The 13,656-nt window shown below is 46.2% G+C and overlaps 1 protein-coding gene and 1 pseudogene across 1 annotated transcript in view; both read left to right on the top strand.

Moving 5' to 3' along the window:
- The window catches only part of Tenm4 (teneurin transmembrane protein 4), a 664,092-nt gene that overhangs the window by 183,188 nt on the left and 467,248 nt on the right, over positions 1-13,656 (top strand).
- Positions 6,517-6,844, top strand: LOC130865566 (60S ribosomal protein L36a-like; annotated as a pseudogene).

Here is a 13,656-nt window from a genome sequence, read left to right as displayed (position 1 = left end):
AGGTGGGCGGTGGTGGCGCACGCCTTTAATCCCAGCACTTGGGAGGCAGAGACAGGTGGATCTCTGTGAGTTCGAGGCTAGCCTGATCTACAAGAACTAGCTCCAGGACAGGCTCCAATACTACAGAGAAACCCCGTCTCAAAAAAGCAAAAACCAAACAGCAAAAACAACAACAACAAAATTCAGGCTTTAGGGAGCCAGCAAGTTGGCCATGTAGGTAAGGGCACTTACTGCCAAGTGTAATGGTCTGAGTTCAATACCTAGTACCCACATGATGGAAGGTGAAAACTGAGTATACACACACACACACTCAAACAAACAAACAAATCCAGGTTTTAGAAATATTATGTCTTAATCCTTGAACTGACTTGAGTGACATTGTTCCTCTGGGCTTACGATGTTTGTTTAAAATATAAAAGGAAATAAATTAAATGGGGCCAGCAGAGTCCATCTCAGAGTGTGCACTGATCAAGAATTGTTGCAATCTAGCTGCATTAATGAGGCACCTCAAAATACAGTCGTTCTTTATTCCTGCACTCACGCTTGAGGGTTACCTGGTGCCTGCTGATCTAAACCAGGGCTATCTCTAATCTTCAGGGTGTGCTTCAGTGTGCCCGGGGAATCTCTCATCCTCCTCTCGGACCAGTGGGGCAGTTGAAGGATGCAGAGGTTGCTGCCGAAGGGGCCCAGCTATAGCAGCACATCTGTGACCCACAGACCACTATTGGCCAAAGGAAGTCTCATGGCCAAGCCCAATATGGAGTAGAGAAATACATTCCACCATTAGTGGGACATGCTGAGAGTCAAGGGCGCAAGGCCTGCCGTGAAGGGCAGAGGAGGGAAGTCCTGCCAACTTGTGCTGCGGGTACGGCTCATGGCTGCGTGCTCTAGCTTCCTGCCTAACACCAGAGAGAGACGCTCAACAGCATCACTCGCCAAAGGTGGCTCTTCAAGCCTCTGCTTGTTTTCGTCCAGTTCTCCTTTGCTTCTTAATTCTTCACATTCAGCTACCTTTTAAAAAGGTGATAGGGAAGCAGGACTGAGGTTTTATGGATTTTTCAGTGAACAACCCCGTGTTGTTTGTCAGTTTGTATGAGGGTTGGCTTTACCCTGCCCCACCACTTTGTCCAACAGAACCGTTGCATTTTGCCTTTTCCTGTGTGCTGCATAATGGGAAATTTTCACATTTAAAATTTTTATGCCCCCATTCCCTCTCTCTCGTGTGTTTGTGGTGTATATGTGTATGCCATATGTAATGTGTGTGCACATATGTGTATGTGTGCATGTGCGTATATGTGTGTACATGTATATGTGCATGTATGTATGTGTGTGTATGTGTACATGTGTGTATGCGTGTGTGTGTGTGCACGTGCAGGTGCCATAACATGGGGGTGAAAGTCAGAGAGTCAGAGTTTCCCTTCTACCATTTGTCACTTTTACCAGCTAAATCATCCCACCTGCCCCACAAACTTATTTTTGAGTTTACCAATTCTCCCCTTTAATTGTATTTAATCTGCAGTTTCCTTCGGCCTCTGAAGTTTAACATACGTGGTGATTATTTTTAAGACTTGATTTTCACTTGTTTATGTTTCAAGCCTTTATATCGTCACGACTAGAAGAGCGTTATGCTGCTTCTCTACTATTTTATCCCTTCGCTTCTTCTCTTCCTCTGTTAGGACATCTGTAATCTCTCAGGTTACTCAGTATTCCAAGGGTGCGAACTCTTATTGTGTCTGCTAATGAAACTCGCTTGGGTGAGTTGTAGGTTTTTCTGAGCTCATTTCCAGACGATGTGTTTCTTGTTTTTTTGGGTTTTTATTGTTGACGTTCATTGCCTCCCCACCCCACCTCAGTGGGTTTTACTGTGTTCCACCTTGCCAAAAGGTCTCTGAGGAATCTGTGAATCACCGTGTGCTTACTGCCAATCACCGCCAAGGATGCCCTGGCTTCAGGCCAGTTTTCACATTAGCTTCTTGGTGTAAGATCCCAGCCACCCATGAGTGGTATGAACCTACATTTCAGGTTCGTCTGCAACAGAGACTTCATGTTTCTAATTAAAAGATCTTTTTTTCCTCCCACAATTCCCTGAGCAGATAAAAGCTTCTTGGTCTTCTATGTCACTAGCTGCACAGAGGCTTCATCATTGGAAGAAACCCTCCGGGCCCAGGTTTTAGGGAGAAGTCAGGGACTCCATGCTAACTCTTGGCTTCACGTGGCCTGGGTATTTTCCCCAGGTGAAAGCTAAGCTCCCAGCTCTCAGTTACTGAGGTCTCTGTGTCTCCTATAATGTTGGGCCACTGTGGCGCCTGCCTTGATACTTGATATTTGATACTCTAAGTAAATGTTCCTTATTTTGTTTTTTTTTTTTTCTTTCTATTTCATTTTGTCCCATGTTTCATAAGGCTTACTCGGAAAGAAAATCCATGAATCCCACCTTCTGTATTGGTCAGAGCCATAAATCCAACACATAGGTTCTCAACAGAATCACTAGGGAAGGTTCCTTGTATTTTAAGCTTCTTCCCAAGATGTAATCCCTACCCCCACCCCAGCCATGTGTTTCCGTTAAGTAACTGGATTTAAAAAGCCACTGAGAATTTAAGCAGTGCCCAACAAGTTGCTGTCTTGAGTTACCTCCTATTGATTCTTGTAATAATTAGAATTTCAATTATTCATTTTCAACTAGAAGCGTGGCATAATTATCATGAATGTCATTAAGAAATCTAATTGTATCTAATGTTGGATTGATAGAAGGGATGTTGCTGAGGAAAACAGACATCCTTAATGAGTAGAGCAAGACTTGCAGCTGAACTTCTGAAAGATGCTGAAAGAACTTTAGTTTGTTCAGAATGTGTGGCCTTAATGCTCCATTCACGACGAATGTTCCTGGTCTAACCACTGCCAGAACAGGAATGGAAATCACCAGATATCGGTTCAAGTTCCAGCTCTACCGTACACCCCAACAGACGTAATAAATGCCACGGTGCCTGCCCTGTGCCCAGTGCCCTACTTCATTCTATGCTTGGATTGTTCCATTTAGTCTCCCAGCCAACTTTCTAGGTATTGCCTTGGTCAACCGGTGCAGGGCACAAACAGGGAGCTGGGAACCTCTGGTGTGGAGTGTCTGTAACAGCTGGCTAAGTCTACAACCACTGCCGAGAGTAGCTGCTTGCCCTACTCTTGCCTGGTGAGAGTTCCAGCATGGTCACCTCACCTCCCATGCCTCTCCTGACTTCATCTGCTGGAGCACTTCCTGAGAGTGTGCCTGTTAGAATACTGAGAAGCTAGCTTGGGAGACATAGGTGAGTCACCCAGGACTCGTAGTTAGGAACTAAGAGATCTGCAATCCCAACCTTCATCCTGTATCTTGGGCTTATTGCCATTGTTTTTAGGGAGAAAGGAAAGAAATTGATGTCAGTTTCTCAAATAAAGCATTGATTCAAAAGTGTGTTTTTGTGGCTTGGGGTTATTTGATATAGTTCCTTCGGGGTAGAATTCATCTGAGTTTCCTGTGCAGATGGATGTGCAGTAGGGCCTTTTGCCTGACATACAGCTGAGGCTTAAGATGTTTAATGAATCAATTAACTGTTAATGATTTGGTGACTGGTTAAGGGGAGATCATGCCTTTAAAAGGTAGGACTGAAAGTGTACTACGAAGTTCACAGGCTAGCTTTGGGATTAGAGGAACCCATGTTGTTCAAATTGTACTTGCTAACTCTACGCCTGTGGGGAAGTGGATGCAATCTCTCCGTGACTCAGTTTCCTCGTCAATAAAATGGCGCACTCAGGATAGACCCTGCACAGCAGAGATATTAGACAGCAGCTCTTGTTTTGATGTAAGCGCTCGGAAGACACTTGCCGTTAGTAGCTATTGATGCGTTATGTTACAGCTGTGTTAACGAGTAGGAATAAAACCTGGTGAAGACCAGTTATTATTAGTGAAGGTACCAGGTCAGCACCTAGGCTCTATAAATAGGATCACGGACAGAAATTTTTCATCTCTCCCTTTTCTTATTCCTGGAACCCTAGTAAGTAGTGTCTGCTGTCCCAAAAAGGATGGAGGATGGACTGTGTCGGGTGTGGGGATAGGAAGAGGAGGGAGAACATAACCTGTTTGAAAGTGGGGAGGGAAGAGGAGGGAAGACATAACCTGTCTGAAGTAGGGAGGGTCATCCCACAGATGGAAGGGAAACCGCCCATTATTCCAAGTTTTTGCTGGAAGAAGAGAGAGAGAGAGAGAGATTCTGCAGAGAAAAATCTTGACCATATTCCATAGAAGATGCTGTAGTTTCCATGGCAATTCACGGTGTTCAGTGCACTTCATAACTCAAAGGTCTCTAGTGAAGATGTAGGGAAAAGGTATGTGGGGTTTTTATTTAAAAAATAGTGTTGTAGAAAAAATATTTGCTTTAAAAATCTTTTCACTGACTATTAGGCAGATTTCAGTTTTGAATTCTTAGTAAGATATATAAAATTTTAGTGACAGAATTACAGGTACAGTTGCAACATCCCCAAATGGCTCTATAAGGTGAGGAGGCACTATCTCCCCTGAAGACATGGCACTGTCCTCTGCCCTGTGGGAAATCTCCAACACAGTGGTCCCTGGCCACCCAGAGATGTGTGGCCTTGTAGTTTGAATGGACTCTCAACAAGGAGAGGTTGGTGGGGCCTCTACCTAGTCTATTTACAGGGGCCACAAAATCAGCATTACTGACCAACATCCCTTTATTAAATATCTACTGTGTACCTGGTACTTCATTGGGATGACACACAGGTGTCCCAGCTAACTCTAAAGGGGGTGGGAAGGTCTCCAATTTGACATAAGAGAACGTGGAATTTATGGCAAGACACAACAAGGCTCAGAGAAGCCATGGCATTTTGGGCTTGTTTTCCCATAGACAGAAGATGATCCCTATATTGGGAAACCAGGCAGCGGGGGGGGGGGGAGGACAGTAAACATCCCTGCAGGCGTTGCCAGGGACAGATTCGTGTTAGTTCCTGACGCCGTCACATCTTAGCCAGGAACATTGAAAATATTTTACATATTTCCACCTTTGTAGATGAGATCCTCATTGGCTCCATTGCCGTGCGATTGTAAGAATTATTGATAAAGAAAGTAAATGCCCACAGCAGATCTGGACCTGCTGGGTCCTCAGAACGCAGCAGCTGCAGTGACATGGATTTCTGCGGTTGGAAAGGGTAGCCCAAGCTTCCGGGATCAAGGCCTTCTTCAGCCTCTCTGGCTCTTCATAGTACAAGATCGTCGCACTCTACTGCTGTTAATGGTTTCTGTGTTGCCAATTCCGTGTGATGACGCTAAGGATGTGTCTACACCAATCAACTGGGTTTCTCATCTAGGTGTGGGTTGCTAGTACCTAGACTCCGTGTCTGCAACATCACAAAAATGACACCACATTTTATCCAGAAGTGTCCAGTTGGTTGCTCTGTCATTTTACTAATAGCTAGGCTTCTGAACAGAGGACCGTGGCTGGTTTTTTGCCTTCAAAATCACACCAGTAAAAGTTGTCTTGTGCAGCATGCCGTGAGTTTGAAGCTAGCCTGGACTACTAAAATCCTTGAATGCAGAATAAACAGGTACAATGTATAAACTTCTTACAATGGTAGAACGAAGTAGCATTTGGCCTAACAAGAGGTAACATTACATAAGCATCCCATAAATCTGACCCATTTTTCTGTTCCTTCTTTGAAAGTTCTTTAGACTATGGAATGATGTAATAAGTGAGGTTTGATGACTCTGTTCAGAGCCATTTTAGCATGTGCTCTGCCCAATGAGTGGGGATAGAAAGGGGGACAAGAAACTCAGTTAAACAAACCAGTCCACCGTGCAGTGGCGTGGGGCTCCTTGCTCTACAGGAACAAGTGTGCCTGCATCAAACAGGACAGTCGTCAAGGGATCAGGAGTCTGCCCAGAGGGAAGTGCTTTTCTGTGTTCAAGATGAAGTTTTGTGTGGCTTCTATTTGGTGAAATCCAGGAAGGACTTCTGGAAGAAGTGTTTCCAGGGGACTTGCTTTCCCTAGCTCCCTTCTGCTGGGAGAGAGTAGGTCTCTGTAAAGCGTCCTCCTCCCCAGGCAGCCAAGGAGAGGGTTATGTGCTCCTCTTCAGGTTTCTGGGGTTTAAAAAAAGACCCCAAGTGCAGACTTCACCTTAAATGGGGAGTTTTCATCCCTGCTCTCCCTCCCGCCTCCCTGTTGTCCACTGTGGCCCCAAGCTTGTAAAAGAGACCACTGTTGTTTTATAACAGGAGCTTAACACGATTCCTCTCAGATTCCCCAAGGACTTCTGTGAAGTTTGGACTGAGTGATAATATATTTTTTATTAAACCCTGAGACCTAACAAGCAGGAAGCTGTGTTCGACAACATAATGGAGCTGATAGACCCATAGCATGGCGGCTTTTTAGGGTGGCTCCCGAATTCAGGCCTCTCCCACCACCACCTGCTTCAGCAAGGAGATTAAAAGGGCTTCAGAGCCTTTCTGTGCCGATATCACACCCGCCAACATGGTGAACGTTCCTAAGAACCGCCGGACATTCTGCAAGAAATGTGGCAAGCACCAACCCCACAAAGTGACCCAGTACAAGAAGGGCAAAGATTCTTTGTATGCCCAGGGAAAGCGGCCGTTATGACAGAAAACAGAGTGGCTATGGTGGGCAGACTAAGCCTATTTTCCACAAAAAGGCGAAAACTACAAAGAAGATTGTGCTGAGACTGGAATGTGTGGAGCCCAACTGCAGATCTAAGAGGATGCTGGCTATTAAGAGATGCAAGCATTTTGAACTGGGTGGTGATAAGAAGAGAAAGGGCCAAGTGATCCAGTTCTAAGCTGACCTTGTTAGGAAGACAATAAAATCATGAGCTTTCACTCAAAAAAAAAAGGGGGGGGCTTCAGAGGCTTGTTGTACCACCCACAAGGTCCCATCCTCCCAATGTCCCTGACAATAGCTGAGGATCTCAGGACAAGGGCACCCTGCTCCTCTGCAGGGGCTAAAAGATTGAAGTCAGCACTCTGATAGAGGACCGGGCTGGCTCCCCAATCCCCTCAAGAGCTTAGGACTTGGAAGGTAGGAAAAAGAGTTCACTGGGCCACATGGTTATCCAACGAGCATGAGTACTGTGTTTGATCCCCCAGACACTATATAAAAACTTGTGGGGCATGTGCTTAAAACTGAGAGCTAGAGAGACAGAGATGGGGGGATCCCTGGAGATATCTGGGAAGACACCCTAGTTAAACCAGTGAGTTCTGGACCAGTGGGAGGGCCTGTCTCAGTACAAGACAAGGGCAAAGGGAGACTCTTAAGAAAAATATGAGGTTGACTTCCAGCTTCCACATGCGTGGACACACACACACACAAGTGTAGGTCTGTGTCGAGGGACAGAGGGCTGGACCCTACACAGCATTAGTATTGCCTGGAAGGCTCATATAGCACAAATTCTGAGGTTCCATCCTAGACCTGCTAAGTCACAAGCTCCAGGGGCCTAGACCCAGCATTGGTGCTTGAAGGAGCTCTCTGGGTAATCTGTAATGCTTGCTAAAATTTGAGAAGCTCTTGCTACTCGAACTGTGCTCCCTGACCCAACAGCTTCAGCATCGCCTGGAAACGACTTGGAAAGGCAGGCACTGAATCCTACTATGAATGCTGCCAATTGGCTCCCACACACATGAAGCTACGGAAGCATCCCTGTAGCTGCCACTGAACACCGGCTGCTGAGGGTCGGGGCTTTCAGCTAGGCATTCTGGGCCTCAGTATTTTGATGGGATCCCTACAGTGGTCTCTGCCCTCTTAGCTGTAACAAGAATTCCTCACTATCCTCTGGCCCGGCACCTCTGGTGACCTTAGAACACAAGTCAAGAGTTTCTCCAAGGCCAACTGAACCTAGCTTCATAATCTGGATTGTGATATGTGATGGTCTGAGCCAGGCAGAGCTTCCTCTGTACCCTAGACATAGAGCTTGCCACCAGAATAAAAAAGGGGACCTCTAGAGGAGACTAGGGAATGGGAAGACACATCCCATGTGTTTCCATGGAGACGGTAACCACATCCTTCCAGTTCTGGGTCAGGGCCCTAGACAAATAGTATTTTTTCCCTTCCCCCGAGAGGGTGGTTTTAAAATGCACATTTGGGGTCAGTCAGCCTGCTAAGTGCACCAAGGGGCCCTGAGACTCTACGGGGGGGAAGAGAATATTAGGGCAGCTGTCTGACAGTGAAATTCAAGAGCATCTAAAATGCCTGTCTCCTCTGACCTAATAATTCTATTTCTGGGAATCTGTCCTGAGAAAATGATCTGAAAGGCAGGCACCACCATATCCATGCTGGCTATCATGGTGGCTTTGTGTATGAGTGGAAACAGGAAACCTCTCAATGCTTCATTTTAGGGGACTGGTTAGGTGAGCTGGGGCTCACTCGTAGGACGGAGCATTTTGTTGCCGTCAAAAATGATGTTTGCCGAGCTCCCTATGTCAAGGGAAATGTTTCCGACAGACCACTCAATGCGGGAGACGGGATGGAAACTCTTGGCGTTAAAATCTAAGCTATGTGAACCGGTGACAGACAGGAAGCCAACAGAAGACCCCTGCCCCACGGGTTCTCCGGGGAGTGGGCTTTGTTCCTTTTCGTCTCATCTCTTTGGGTTTCCCCCCTGAATTTGGAAATGGCTGCTCAGCTGTGTTAGGTGATCATTTCTGGCTTGCTTGTGATAAACCAAACACTCATCACCTGTGAAAGCCTGGGTGTGGGATGTAACAGCTGCCTCTATCTTCTGGATATACATTGCTTTTGAAATGAGAAAAAAATATTAAATCAACACTATTTACTAAATTAAATTCAAATCAAAATAAATAAATAAAATAAAGCACTGGTGCACCCTGTTGGGCATGGCCTCTGCTCCTGAAGGAACTGACTGCCTATTCCCAGATTATCGTTTTTCGGGGATCTTCAAAAACCAGCCACTGTGAAATTGGCTTCTAACCGATCTTAATTGAGATGGGCCCCAAATGCAAGGATCAGAAATGAAATTTGCAATGTCTGTCCACATACTGCTTTGTGGATGGTTTCTGTACCTTTGTGTCCAAGACGTCTGGGTCCGTAGGGGTACACTGGCCCAAGTCCCAGCCCTGCCTTTCAGGAATGAACCCGGGTCCTGCCACACACTGGAGGTGGTTTTTGCCAACTCCAAGCAGAGATGGGAGTTGATCTTAACACACCTGGACCTTCTTGTTGAGCCCTTCCTCCTTGTCTACTTACACTTTGACTCTGGACATTCACGACCGTGTAACAGTGTCTCATGTGCTCCCTTCCTTAGCATAAATGAGTGCATTGTTCTAGTGATGCCCTGCAGGACATGGACCCTGTAATCAGCCTTTCAATCCCACAGTAACCTATAAACTAAGTATTGTCAAGTCTCTGCTTCTGCTTTATACCAAACTCCATTAAATATTCTTCTTCGTCCAACTGGTATAGCTCACACGATTTCAGGGGTGGCCCTACACCATGTCCCCAGGGTTTTCTCTACCTTTGGAGTGATCAGTTTCTTCTTTGTTTTTATTTGTTTTCTTGTTATTGTTTTTTGAGACAGGGTTTTTCTGTGTAACAGTCCTAGATGTCCTGGAACTCACTCTGTAAACCAGGCTGGCCTCAAACTCACAGAGATCTGCCTGCCTCTGCCTCCAGAGTGCCGCGATTAAAGGCGTGCGCCACCACTATGTGTACCTTAAAGCAGGCTTCCAGAAGCCTAGAGCAGTCCCACATCTCCCTGGCCAGTTTGACTCTGCAGGCCCTCCTGCAGCCTGCCCCCACAGGACCTTTCTTTCACCATTCTTCGCCCATAAAGTCGTGATTTTCACAGACAGAACAATATAACCGTTCCTTTCTAGACCCTGGAAGCCTCCCTCCCCTGTCATGTCCGAACTGGCCCACTGACGCATCCCCTCTTCCCTCCCACCACACCCACTAAAGCATCCTCTTTCTGGTCCATTCTGGTTTCTTTTTCAAACCAGCGGCTGGCATCTTGACATCGCATTGCCTGCGTTTGCGTCCTCAGCCCTCAAATGCTTACTATTAAAGCACTGGAAAGCATCACTATTCCAATGAGAAGAGCTGATAAAGGGAAGGGTAGCCGGCAGCTGATGTGATGTCATAATCCGACAGAGTGAAGCTCTGTGACTCTGACATGTCTGGAAACCTGAAGAGGGGAGATTTCCTGAGAAATGTACACTGTGCAGATTGACTCAAGGAAAATTTAGAAAGCTTAAAGGAGAAAGATCCTACAGTTGAAGGGTACATTGCCCAACTTACTGGGGGGAGGGGCTTCTCCAAGTAGCAACAATGGGTAAAGAATCTCCACTTTTCTGTTTTAAATGTATTTTTATCCCCTTTTGTCTCAACAAAACGGTGTGGAATCCACACCACCACTGTATGCTGTATCTATGGGAAAAAGAAAAACCTGATCCATTTGCTCTGCAGGAAGCTGGAAGGCTCTGGGCTTCTGAGTAGTAGTGCATGGGATTCTAGCATCCCCATTTTTCTGGATATCTTGGGCTCAGATGCTGTGCTGTGCCTCCCCGTGAATCTGGACAGTTAGCATTTACCAATATGTGCCTTTCTCTTCTTTAATGAGCATAAGAGAAGAGAGAGAGAGAGAGAGAGAGAGAGAGAGAGAGAGAGAGAGAGTGCTTGCATGGGTCAAGTAAGCATTTTGATCACGTGACTCATTCTATAGCATGTTTATTCAATGGACACTTTGCAGTTTCAGATGATACTTACAGCAAAATTCTCTTCTCACGGTGGCATGAACCCTACCACTCAAAAGTGGGGACTCAGAAGAAGCTGGAGGACTTTACTTGGAATTGACATTTTCTATTGTAATTTTGTTCATTTTCATTTGTTATTTATTTGGTTTTCACTGAAAAAAGGTGACATTCAGTTTCACATATCAAATATGTACAAATTTCATTTCAATAAAAACTAAATCTGTATTCTCTCTCTCTCTCTCTCTCTCACACACACACATACACACACACACACAGGCACACACGAAAAAGGTTTTAATAGGATTATTTTGAAAAAGCTCTGTGTTGAGACAGCTTAATACCAAATCAAAGAGCCCAGTATCTGTGCTTGCTTGCGTGAGGGACAAGCTTCAGTTTGCTCTTTTCTAGTCCTGTAACCTTGGGTGCAGAGCTTAATCTCTCTGAATCTGAGTTTCCATAGAAATCCAGCCCAGAAAGCAGGCTGTCAGAAACTGGTAGTGCCAGGGGCTTTCTGGAACGGCTGTCTTAGATTGAGTAGACTATCCGCGAGGCTACCAATACCCATTTCACAGTCTCATGTAGAGTCCTTATTCTTAAAACATGGGCTTCTAAGTTGCCTTGCAAAGTTAGGATAGAATCCACAACAGGGAAGTGTTGACCACGCAAAAGTCCCGTGCTTACTGCTTGGCTGTCTGTGCAATATAGGTCCATCTGGAACCCCCTGTGAGATGGACACTACTGATGTCCCCATCTCAGAGATGAGCAAAGTGTGCAAAGACAGTCCAGAGTGTGTCACAGCCTAAGTCTACCTACAGCGTAGGCAGGAAAGGAACTGAGTGGTCTGATCTCAGAGCTCTTGGCCGCCGTGGCTCCCTGAGTCTGTTACAGCCTCCAGTTGGTAAAGCCTTTGACAACTGGCCTATGATATCACCTGTGCCTCTCAAAAGCTCTGTGCGGTAATCACAAGCTCTCACTTTTTCAAGGTGGGGAATGGGAAGCGCTGTAGTGACTCACTCATAGTCATTAGGATATGTGCTCGAGACCTGGCCCACCCTCTCTTTAGCCCTTGAGAATCCCAGTCTCAGTTTCTGACTTCTTAGGAGGCAGAGTGAGGATGCTTAGGTCGCAGGGGATGCAAAGCACTTAGCAGGGTGCCCAGGAGTGGTCCATGCTGAGCAGATGTCAGTGACTCCTCAAGACTGGTTACTGCATTCAGTACTATTCACTGGCTTTCGTTCCCTTTGTCCTTCTTGGGCACAGACACACGTCTTAAAATGCCCTGCAATGCCTGGTGCCTTTCCATGCACCCTTACAGCAAAATTCATCAATTCCAGATGTGCTGGACAGCACAAGGGTGCTAGTCACTGTCCCCAGTTCTCTCTATGGAATGCAGACGACAACGTCTCCCTGAGCTGCACCTCGGGTGCATGACATGAGCCCCTGTGTTTGGAAAGTGTCTGACTTAGAACTTGCAACAGCAAAGATGATTTCCTTCCCCTTCTCTGCTTGTATTTTTCATGGCACAGAGCCATGGTTTTTATTATTATTATTATTATGAAAAGCAAACATTGGCAGACATTCTAGCGTAGCTTTTCAGTGGGACTTTTCAAGGCTAGTCTGTTGGGGAAGTGTTAACTGAGCACTTCCTGTGAGCCCAAGGCTATGAGGGTTGCAGAGGAAACACAAAACATGGCCTTGTGTCTCCACGGGATCAGGTAGGGACGACCCACACATTATGGAAGTTAATAAGTCTCCCTAACTGCCGGCTGCTAGCAGGCACAGGGAAGCCAGTGGTGTCATTACCAGTCAAGCCAGAAGACCTCTGAACACACAGCCTGTACTTCCAAAGACAGAAGATGGGTGGCCAAGGGCAGGAGATGGTTCTCCCAGCTCATGCTCCTCCCTTCCGCTCTGTTTAGACCTCAAGGATTGGCCAATGCCAGTTCGTAGTAAGGAGCTTCATCTAGACTCAGTCTACAGGGTCTCTTCCAGGAAACCCCTTTGCTGACACCAGAAGGGTTTCCAACTGAACGGGCATCCTGTAGAACAGGAAGTCAGTTCACACAACTCAGTGCTCAGGTCCAGCCCTGAGTCAGGGACAACTCTGCAGGAAGTGTTTGATTGCAAGGAGGCTGAACGAGCCAATCCAGACGGCTCTCCTAAACTGTTAGCCGCATATTAATCTGCGGGGACTAATATCATAACATAATTAGTGGAGCAGGGCTCCCAGCTTAATTGAAAATGCTGCATATGAGGGGCAGGTAATGAGAATCGCAAGGTTTGATGATTCAGAACTGCAGAGTTCTGGCGGCTTCGTGGGTGTCGCTGGGAAGTGTTGGAGTTATTTCCTTTCCCTATTCTCTGGGTACATCTGGACAGGAAGGGCCTGAAAGGAGTTGCTAACAGTATGTATGGGGAGCGAGCTTTGATTATCTGGAAGTCCCTTGGCTATTTGGAACACGGCAGAGAGCCAGTCAAGCAGGAAACAAACAAAACAGAACAAAACAAAACAAAAATTCAATTTGCCGTACAAGTCTTTGCACGTTTCTGATAAGAAATCCTCTCAGCCCATCCCATCATTATTAGCACTTATGTTATATGCAATGTTAATCAGCCAGGTGATCTGATTCGCCAGACCTCAGCAGAACAGCAGCTGTGCCCACACACACACACACACACACACACACAGCTGGGGTAGAGCGCCTACAGTGGAAACTCAGCTCTGTACCTCCTTCTGATCTCAGGAGGACTTCGAGGCTCAAGGTTATGCTTTGGGCATAGAGAAGACAAAGATGTAAGAATGTCTGCTCATACTGTGGTGTGGGGAAGACGTGTTTCAATCTAGTTCTGACTAGTCTAAACAGAAAAGGACTTAGAGGGGGCTATTAGGCTG

This window comes from Chionomys nivalis, chromosome 23 (assembly GCF_950005125.1).
Source record: "Chionomys nivalis chromosome 23, mChiNiv1.1, whole genome shotgun sequence".
Taxonomy (NCBI): Eukaryota; Metazoa; Chordata; class Mammalia; order Rodentia; family Cricetidae; genus Chionomys; species Chionomys nivalis.
The sequence above is the reverse complement of the archived record's forward strand: the minus strand, read 5'-3'. Positions and strand labels throughout refer to the sequence as shown.